Source organism: Patella vulgata, chromosome 3 (genome assembly GCF_932274485.2).
Source record: "Patella vulgata chromosome 3, xgPatVulg1.2, whole genome shotgun sequence".
NCBI lineage: Eukaryota > Metazoa > Mollusca > Gastropoda > Patellidae > Patella > Patella vulgata.
Window position 1 is genome coordinate 3,051,006 of NC_065881.2, and position 11,189 is coordinate 3,062,194.

Below are 11,189 nucleotides of genomic sequence, written 5' to 3' on the forward strand. Positions count from 1 at the left end.
TTCATTTTGTGTGTTTGCAGAAAACTAAAAAATGGTCAAACTAAATTGGTTTATTTTCATAATAAAAATCATACAACAGAAAAATAACTGATAATCTTATAACACAGTGGGTCTATTATAACTATATATGTGATCAGCTCTGGCCAAATGGTTGCTATGGAGTTCAATTTGTTTCCAAAATTTTCAATATCTTCTTTCTTAAAAGTAATATTATGGTACATTCAAATTTAAATATTCCAAGCATATTTCTAAGTCACATACTAATTTAAAGGTATTTGGATACAGAATTTAAATTGACACCTTTTGGCATCTTGATTTTTGATCCATGCATCTCATTAAGCCAGAGTTGGATTATATAATAAGAGGTCCAATTGTCATCTTTGTTGTCCATCATTGAAGAAGTGTATGTAATTAAAAATATACAGTGGACTCTTTCACTTTCAACATTGTACAGGACCGATACAATGCCGGATTATACACCATGACGGAATACTTAATTGTCTCAAAACCGCAAGTATTATTGTACCTCGAATACCAAAGTATTATTTTAATGCACCTTCGAATACCCAGAACTTAAAAATATGATAAACCTTTCTGTACATTTGAAACTTTATTATATAAAATTATTATGTTTTTACTTTGGGTGCGTACAAAACACTTGTGCGTCGTTATGAACAAAATATTATAATGATAGTGATTCTTCATCTCAGCAATTTATATTTAATGTTGCTGTATTTGACGTGAAAAAATCAAATGAAATACCAAGCACTCTCTTACAAGAAATTATAAAATTATCAAGGTTTTATTAACAAAGACTGACACATACTTTAAGCTCACCGATAATTGATTGCTTGTCGGTTAACACCCACTGATTGAAGGCAGGATTATCCAATGTTAATTCAACAGAAATCGTTTAACGGGGGTCCCCAGATTGGTCTAATAATTCGGAATATTCCGAGTCCACTGTACAAGCCTACACTATAAAGTTATTGATCAATTTAAATAAAAGAGAATTTACCATTTTTGAAAACATAACAGACTGTTTTGTTCTTATTAGGGGCTTATCAATTGACTTACAAAGAAGAAAACACCCACCTCATACCGTTTCGCATTATTTGATAACGATAAGAAGCCAAGTCAAAACTTTGCTTTAGATATAAACAAGGATTGTCCTGTGTATTCCCAGTTCAATTGCTAAATGCCATTGAAACAATTAATCTCATACTGGTAATTTAAATTCATAAAAACTGAAATCACATAAAACGTGTTACAACTACAGTTAACTTTCACAACCAAGTACATATATCAGCTTCATGACACATTTGATAATGATATGGATATTAATAATTAAAACATGGAAATAAATTTATTAAAACTTGAGCCATGGTAAAATGGAATGACAAATAAAATTCATGTATTTGTAGAAACAAAAATAAACTGTTATCAATGACAATAATTGCGCTACATGTCAGATATTTTGGCACAAAATGGTATATCTTGAAAATAATATGATTCAGCTTCATGATACATTAAGTTAAATGATATGGATATTAATAATTAAAACATGGAAATTAATTTATTAAAACTCTAGCCTTGGCACAATGGAATGATAAATAAAACTATGTATTTCTACAAACAAAAATTAACTGTTATCAATGAAAATAAATGCTCTACATAGCAGAACTTTTGGCACAAAATGATAGGTCTTGAAAATAATATGGTTTTATAAATTTGTATATGTGTGTCCATTAGCTCCTTGTAAAAATTGTGGCTGCGGAACATGTCCATTTTGTTGTTGAGAAAATTGATGCTGCTGAAATCCCTGATTGGCAAACAAACTCCATAATCTTAATTCATGTTGCCTATCTCTTTCCCTATCCTCGCGTCGTTGTTCCTCAGCTCTAAGTCGATCCTCCCGTCTCTGCTCTTTTCTAAGTCTCTATGAATCTGCCTCCATTCTCATTCTTTTTTCTTCGAATTCAAAATATGATCTTTCTTGTTCTCTTTGACAATTTATAAAGCTGGTTGTTGTCTCATTCAGAACACGTTGAATTATATCCTCTCTGTTTCTTTTTTTCTTTTCTGGTCCTGTAAGTAAATAAAATAACTCTTTAATGTTTAAATAAATGAACAATGATTGACAATTCGGGCCTCGAAATATCCCTTCAGTAACTAACCTGTCACTCTTAATTATCCAAAAACAACCACAATATTTACCATGGTGCCGTTACACATGTACTTCTGTGTAGATACTTCAAAATGCTATAGATGAAAACTTGTGTGGATGGTGTGTTAAAGTTCTTATACAATAATTGGGCGTGGTTCTGTCCCTGGAGGTCAGGCATGTACCAAAAATAACCATATTGTAAAGGAATAATGAAATAAATGTGACATCATAATGAGTAGGCCTATTGTGGTCTGGAGTCAATTTCCTGAACATTAGTAAATTTAGTCCACCTACTTACTACCTGTCAGAGAACATTTCAAGTCCTGCATTTTATTTCCATATAGGTATACACCTTATTAAGTCACTCTTCTGTTTTGTTTTACCTATTCATGGCTACACTATTTTGAATTCGATCTTATTATGTATTAAAATCATAAACAAAATTCTTTAGGTAAATAATAGCTATATAAAGTAGTTAAGGGCGTTGTCACAGGTATGACTTTTTTGAACACCTATAATTTCTAATTTGATTGGGGGGATCACGTGGCTAAGTGGGTAAGACGCTGGCTCGCTAGCCTGGAGGTCGGGTGTTCGATCCCTGCATTGGCCGAGAAAGTTCATCTCGATTTTCCGGCGTGGTTTCCCTTTGTCAGTGATGCAGAACGGAGGGCCTGACAAGGACAGCTGCCTAGTCATTCGGATGGGACGAAAAACCGAGGTCCAGTGTACACATTGGCATGCACTTAAAAGATCCCTTGGCAGTTGGAATTCGATATAAGAGTAGGCCGTAGCGCCGCTGCCCGGGCAAAATTTCCCTCATAGCACACTGTATGGCGTATGCCCGTCTTCAATTAGCCCAGGTTAGGTGCAGAAGAGTAGGACGTTAAACCCCATTTCATTTCATTTTCTAATTTGATTGGGATACAAAATCAAATGTTCCGTGTACTTTATAACCAGTAAACATACCATTTGTCCTGCACAACACTCATCTATACGTACAGCTAGTTTTCAGTGGGATGTTATTCTAGCATTTTTTAAAATTTATATTGAATCACAGAAGGAATTAGTGACCGGTTTACCACGTTCTTAGACAGAAAGCAGCTCCAGTGTTGTACTCTTTTCAAATATTGATAACCATTTAGAATAAATAGCAACTGAACCTTTTTTTTCTGGCTGTTTACGGAGGACGGTTTCTGTAGGCTCATTTTCTTCATTTTCCAAATTGACTCTTGTTGGTTCCTCATCATTATCATCATCATCAAAATCATCCAAATCTTGTGTTTCTATAAAAAAAAAAAAAAATACCATTATATAATTTCCATAAGTTTTGATTTTAAAACACTAATTCTCCAATGGCTATTATGCAAAAAAATTTGATTTAATTTGTTTTGTGTGTATATGTGAGTTTGATCCCATGTTTGTAGGCTTATATTGCCTGCCAACTATCGCATCGATTTAGTCTTGCTCCTGACAATATAATAACAATAACATGTTCGCTTACCTGAATTAATACTTGTCTCCAGAATATGTGTTGGACGGGTAGCGGGTCTGGTTCCTAATATTTTATCCATAGCGTCAAAAAACTTGCTAGTTTTCTTGCCACTCCCACTTTTATTGTTGTGGTCCTTTATTTTTTTTATAAGAATGCTTCATATTCTTTATGCGATTCTTGCAGGCGTCTGCAGATTTTCTGTACCCATTTTCCTGATAGATAGAAAATATAAAATAAATTTACTACTAGAATATGAGAAAACCGGGATTTATGAAAAATGCTTACGCTGTTATAAATAGTATTACTAAAAGAGAACTAAATTTTATTAACTTGTAATATACACAACTAAAAACAGTTGTTTATGTAACTGTAACTCGTGGCTTACTGTACTCCAAACAATAGAGGGTATGAGTCTTCAGATTTCTATTTAATTGCCTAACTATAGACACTCTGAATTTAAATTCGCTGTTAAATTGGACACATTGAAGAACACACTATTTTTTATACAACTTTTACAAAGTACAATTGTGTGCCCAAATTTTCCCAGCATTTGGTGCCCAAAATGGGGGGGGGGGGCGCCTATGGACAAACAATGATAACTTGGCTGAGAATGAAGTAAATCAAGGGGTTTCCACATTTTGCTCCATCTGTCTAAGATACGATCGAGAATTAACATTGTGAATGGGGAAATCTTTAGTGGTCTGTGACCAAATAAATAAAACTGTGCTAACAAAATGAAACTAGATTTGCCATGGCTAGATCTTATTCTTAAGGTCAACTCAATTCTCGTCGATGTCGCTGAGATGTAATAAGTAGAGCGTGTGATTGTTGGTTAGGGTTAGATTAAGTATTAGGGCTAGGTCCAGGGTAAGGGTTAGGGTTGAGATTAGCGTTAACCCTGTTTACATCTCGTGACCTTTGGCCAAACTTGAAGTTGTCCTTATTAATTAGATTTAACCCTTTGTGCCTATCTTCCTATAAATTTTACTCGAAACGAAATATAATTTTATATACTTAATGTTGCAGTGTTTTCGGCAATATGTCCTTCCGGCACATTTAACCAAATGTGAATATTTTTGGGCATGGTAGGCCAACATTAGATAACTACAATGACTTAATATTGAAAATAACTGAAAAATAGATAACTTTCGTTTCGTGTGAAATTCTGTGTTTCAAATTTGAATTTGCTAGAGTTCAAAAGGTCAGTTTGCAGTAGAGTTTTTGGAAATTTCATTAATAAAAAATCAACAGTAAAAAAATATTTTGAGAAAAAAAAAATTAATATGATATGTAAGTTTAACGTGTTACTAGTGCAGGTAACTGAAAATTACGAATTTTGCCGTCAGCTGAAAGAAGCAAAGCAGTTGTCAACATTTGGCTGCGTCGAGTTGTTTTGTTTAGATTTTGAGCGGATACTAAATCACCGGAATTCACTTTGCAAATATCAAAATTTGACCCCAAGGCCTACCTCTGTACATATATTTTGCATTAATATTAATAATAAATAACTTAAAAACACCGATGATCACCGGAATTTACTTTTAAAAACATATAAACACCGGAATTCACTTTCAAAATATCAGAATTCGCCCGCAATCCCTTCCCTGTTTACATATATTTTGCATAATTAATATTAATAATGAATTTCCTTAAATACACCAAAAATGACTACTACATACGCCTTTTAGATTTAATTTGGCTCTTTGTAAATTTCACATAATTGTTCATTTCGGGACTAACACTTGGTTCAATTATATTTCAATAATTCACATGCGCGTATGGATTTTTTGGAGAGGGGGCAGAGGAATCGGCTTACACTACATGAAGATCTGACCAGTTGTACTGGGAGGTCATGTCAGGTGTCATACAAACGGCTTTTGACCCTATGAAAGACATTGATTAATCAATCAGCTTTAACCTTTCTAGGGGTTTACCCACAGTTCCGTGAAGATCACGCCAAGAACTCGCCGTAACAGACCGTTTCATTAGCTAATTTCTCACATCAACTAGAACGCCTGTTACATAACAACTCTTCCAGTGTAGTAAAGAAAAGAAAACAAAATTTTGTACTATTAAAAAACATGAAACGAAATATGATTTATAAAGAGCCGTTAATACCTTCAATGTGCCTACATATTTCTTGTAGCATATAGTCGATCATGACTCGTACTGGCTTTATATAACTTTTGGGAAATATTCCCCCTTATTCTTAGTTTGTTTTTTAAACGCCTACATTGAAATGTGGTCATATATTCAATTGTGTCACCCCGTCCGTCCGCCCATTCGTCGGTCCGGCGTCCACAATTGCTTATGGACGCTCTAGAGGCCAAAGTAAATATCCGATTAACATTAAATTTATACACATTGTTTAAGGTCATGAGACAAAGAAGCCTATTGATTTTCAGCAATTTCTGATAATTATTGCCAGAGTTATGGCCCTTGATCACTTCAAAATATCTTGTAGATGCTCTAGAAGCTAAAGATGATATCGAATTGACTTCAAATTTACGCGCATTATTTGAGGTCATGAGACGAAGAATCCTATTGATTTTCAACATTTCTGATAATTACTGCCAAAGTTATGACCCTTGATCACTTTGAAAAATCTTGTGACTTTCTAGAGGCTAAAGTTATCATCGGATTGGCTTCAGTTTAAGGTCTTGAGATGAACAAGTATATTGATTTTCAATGAATTTTGATAACTTGAACAGCTAAATCCATGATATTAAATGTTTCGTATACTAAACGTTAGCATGGGGCAGAACTTCATTCAAACCAAACAAATTTTAATGATTTTCTAATAATTAATTGATGAGTTGTTACTCTTAATCGGATATTAGTGTATTATAATTGTTTCATTACTAAAAAAAAGTAAAAATATGTGACTGCCCGGATGATTTAGCTGCTGTGGGCGTATCTTTCGTTGCCTGGTAACCTATCTTTTTCATTTGAGTAAATCTGTTGTCTGCATCACTACAGTCCAGGGACTGTACAGGGGAGCTGGATGGCCGAACAGTTAACGTGTGCGTGTTGTATCATAAGGAGTAGGGTCGCTCGCCAACCTCGTGGGTTTTCTCCGGGTCCTCAGATTTCCTCCCACTACTAAAGACCCCTACGCGCAAGCGAATTATTGACATAAAATTAAACCATATATGTTTGTCCCGAAATTACCTAGTTTGTGTCGAGTGGATGTTAAACCTCATTTCTCTCTCTCTCTGTCTCTCTCTCATTTATATTATGAGATAAAAAAGTTCATTGTTGGTGGCACAGAGATAAACTGTTCTAATGATTACCATGGGAACTGCCAGATCCAAGTTATAAACCATAAAACTACACTGTTTTTTAATTTTAAATGTAAATATGTTTAGATGATTTATATAGAGGGGGTGGGTGGAGCTGCAATTTTAAGGCCCTTCTGACTTGGGGAAAGCCCCACATTAATGGTTAGATTTTCGAAAAATACATTTTCCATGCATGGAACAATATTTCTGGTAAGTTGCAGCCATTTAACTGATGACCATATAAAAAGTCCCATTTTTAGGCCGTGGCCAGGTGGGCTTTAGGACCATCTGACTTGACGAAAGCCCCAACATTTTTGGTTAGATTTTTGAAAAATATGTTTTCCAAGTATGGATCTTTGTTTCCAGTAAGTTTCAGCCATGTAACTTGTGACCATATAAAAAGCCCCATTTTTAGGGTGTGGTCGGACATACTTTAGAGCGATCTGTCTTGGGGAAAGCCCCCAAATTTTTGGTTAGATTTTTGAAAAATATGTTTTCCAAGTATGGATCTTTGTTTCCAGTAAGTTTCAGCCATGTAACTTGTGACCATATAAAAAGCCCCATTTTTAGGGTGTGGTCGGACATACTTTAGAGCGATCTGTCTTGGGGAAAGCCCCCAAATTTTTGGTTAGATTTTTGAAAATTGTATTTACCAAGTGTGGATCTTTGTTTCTGGTAAGTTTCAGCCATGTAACTGATGACCATATTATTAGCCCCACGAGGCGATATTGGGTGTGGTCTGACTTGGGGAAAGCCCCGGAAATTTTGGTAAGATTTGTGAAATATTTACTCCGACTATGGATACCATTGTCCCTACAAAGTTTCAGCCATGTAACTTATGACTTAATTTTAGGCCTACTTTAAGGTGCTGCTGCAGCTATACGCCCCACCAGTGCCCGATCTGACCAACTGATTTTTACTCGTACGGACACCTGCTACGAATTTGGGTGTTCAAACCTTTTGTAACTGATGACCATATTATTTTGTCATTAGCTCCTGGACTATAAGGCACCTGTCACTGACAATATCAGGCACCGATTCAGGCTTTTTCAGACACTAAACCTCTGATGCCTGTCATTTTGTCTGGCACTGATTTGTCTTTTTTATTGATATTATTAATACATGTGTTAGTCCCGAAATGACCTAGTTTGTGTCGAGTGGACGTTAAATCCCATCTCTCTCTCACTTTGATAACTATTCAATGATTATTCCCTCGAACACCTCTTCCGAAGAACTTGTAATTAAATATTATATTGTTAATATAATATAATAAGATCAAAACCTTCAAACATCCTTATTAGATTTCTTTAAGGTAGAAAAATTTATTGATGAGAATGCTTGAATATTCCAGAACATCCCTAAATATTCCTTCTAACACCTTATCCGAAGAGCTTCGAAATGAAATGAAATGCTCCGAACTCGACTAATGAAGACGGGCATACGCCATACAGTGTGCTATGGGGGAAATTTATCCCGGATAGCGGCACTACGGCCTACTTTCATATAGAATTCCAACTGTCAAGGGATATTTTACGTGCACGCCAATGACTAGACAGCCGTGCTTGTCAGGCCCTCTGTCCTGCATTACTGACAAGGGGAAACCACGCTGGAAAATCTGGATGAACATTCTCGGCCAATGCAGGGATCGAAAACCGACTTCCAGGATAGCGAGCCAGCGTCTTACCCACCTAGCCACCGTGATCCACTCCGAAGAGCTTCGAAGTCTTTCATCTATTTCAATCTAATATAGAACAAATCTACTTTGTTTAAGAAATAACTTTAGATATGAAATAAGGCTAAAGGGTAATTGTCATACTTAGAAATCACAATAAAAAAACTCAATCCCAAATATAACATCTAAAGTTACTAAATTAGATACCCTTAAAGTTGATATAACTGACAACTTAAATCCTTTATGAAAATATCTCTCTAGAATAGCAGACGAATTGCCGTCTGCAAGCATTCGACCCATCTTTTAACCCCTAACATAAACACCCAATGTTTGTCAGTGATACAAGCCCCTACTATCCAGCTCTTTCTAAACTATACAAATCATATTAGTCTTGCTCATCCAGTCATCTCAAAAAATTACCATGGAAATTGGTTATTGTAAACCTTTTCACAAGATATTCTCAGCCACCTCTGAATTATAAACAATTTTCTTGCTTACATTATCTTTATTTGCTATTGAAGTCACCAAATATATTAACTTTTGAAACATTAAGAGCCATATTTTAAAATTTGAAGCATATTTTCAGATAGACACTATGTACTCAACAGCCAAAAAACTCTACACTCCAAAATCCCACTGCCAACCTGTTTAATTAGAAAATATCTGCAAATTATTTATTTAATGTAATTCTTTTTCTCTATATAATCTTCATTTAGACGTAAAGTCATCAAATATTGCAATAATTGAAACATTGAAATCTATAATTAGTATTTAAAACCAGATTTTCTTATTGACACTAAATGTACTTAAAATCTGTATGCTCTATTGTATATAGGTGTGCAAGATACAGGCAATGTTTTTATTTGTATATATTATATTTTACTTTTTAATCTTTTATACATACTCAACTCTTATCCTATACATATTATAAATAATCAAAAATACCTGTTTTTATTATTGTATATTACTGTATTTTACTTTGCCTGTGTGTCTTATATAGTAACAGTGAATAAGTAAAAAATAAATTAAAGGTGTGGAAATTATAAAATACTATCAATATTATAATGTATAATTATATTCTGTGAATAAATATATTACAAGCTAAAATAAATATTAATAAATCATGTATTATATACCTGACTGATATCATTACAATATCATTAGACCTCTACTACTAATCAATGAAATTATATGTTATGATGCCTCGTTTAGTCATAAAATACTATATTACTCGTCTTATGATAGCAGGTGTTTTAATGTTGATTCATTTCACTTGAATAGAAGTTCATTATACCCATTATAAATAATTACATCACTAGTACATTATAGCTTAGATTAACATTTGTTACAATTCTGATTCATTCCACATGGGAGCCACGTTGGATCAGTGAGTAAGACATTAACTCGCTAACCTGGAGGCCCCGTGTTTAACCAATGCGTTGATCGAGAAAGTCCGCCCATGTCAGTGGTGTAAGACGGAGGGCCTAGCAATGGACACCGTAAAGTCTTATGGATGGGACGAAAAACCGAGGTGAGGTTCCGCGAACACAGTGGCGTGTACGTAAAAGAACCCTTGGAATTGGAAATAAGAGTAGGCTGTAGAGTCACTGTCCGTGCAAAATTTCCCTCATAGCACACTGTATGGCGTATGTCAGGTATATAATACATGATTTATTAATATTTATTTTAGCTTGTAATATATTTAGTATACTAATGAGAACAATTTTGCCCGGACAGCGGCGTTCATCGAATGTATTTTACGTGCACGCCGATGTATGAATTGAAAAGTAGTGTGGTAGTAAGCACCGTGATATTAAGGGTATATCTTTTTTTTCTACCTAAACTTCATCTCCGCAAACACGTTCAATCTAGAAAAGTCTACAAACTGTTACTTTAATGAAGTGTGTTGAGAGATCCGGCTCCTACTTGACAAATAGGTAAGACGATATGAACATCAATATATAAGATATATAACGTGATTTAACTGACAGATGATATATATGCAACATAGATAATAATCTTCATTCAAGTTAAACCAACTGTATCTATTTATTGTTAAGTCTTATGTCAAGCTGAATAAACTATATGATTTATTGTCATTAACAAATCATTGTGTGGTTAACAGTGTCTAATTAAAAACTATAATTATATTAATTTATTTAAGGTGACAAACGGTTGCACATACCCTCCAAGTAGCACAATAAACCCTAAAATCAATAACGTAAGGATATCGACCTATGAAATCAAAGACAATCAAACATTCTGGAATTACAATAATCAGTATATAGGGGAGATTATAATCTATTGTTTAATACTGTGATTATATTCAAGACAATAAATCATATTCTAAACCACAAACAAGCCATAGCACGAAATACCTTCTAGTGCCAACATTTTAATGTATCTAGGTGATATACGAGGTGATATGGGTTGGACGGCGCCCTCAACCCGACACAAGATTGAATCCATTAAACCCTGGCGTAAACTATCCGGTATAGACTCTAACAGAATGGCCTATAAAATCAACCAATGGTCAAGTAAATTCCGTAAATCATGGCATAACAGAATCAAACACTT

The 11,189-nt window shown here is 34.4% G+C and overlaps 1 long non-coding RNA gene across 3 annotated transcripts; it reads right to left on the reverse strand.

Moving 5' to 3' along the window:
* Positions 1 to 35: 35 nt before the first annotated feature.
* Positions 36 to 6,956, reverse strand: LOC130012228 (uncharacterized). Of its 3 annotated transcripts, none has more exons than XR_008787611.1 (4): positions 6,831 to 6,956; positions 3,669 to 3,871; positions 3,328 to 3,450; positions 36 to 2,088 (listed from the first exon to the last, which is right to left on the reverse strand). It is a non-coding gene; the product is annotated as an uncharacterized LOC130012228 (long non-coding RNA). The 3 variants fall into 3 exon arrangements; XR_008787610.1 differs by lacking the exon at positions 6,831 to 6,956 and adding an exon at positions 4,045 to 4,200; XR_008787609.1 differs by lacking the exon at positions 6,831 to 6,956 and having other exon boundaries at positions 3,669 to 4,199.
* Positions 6,957 to 11,189: the final 4,233 nt, after the last annotated feature.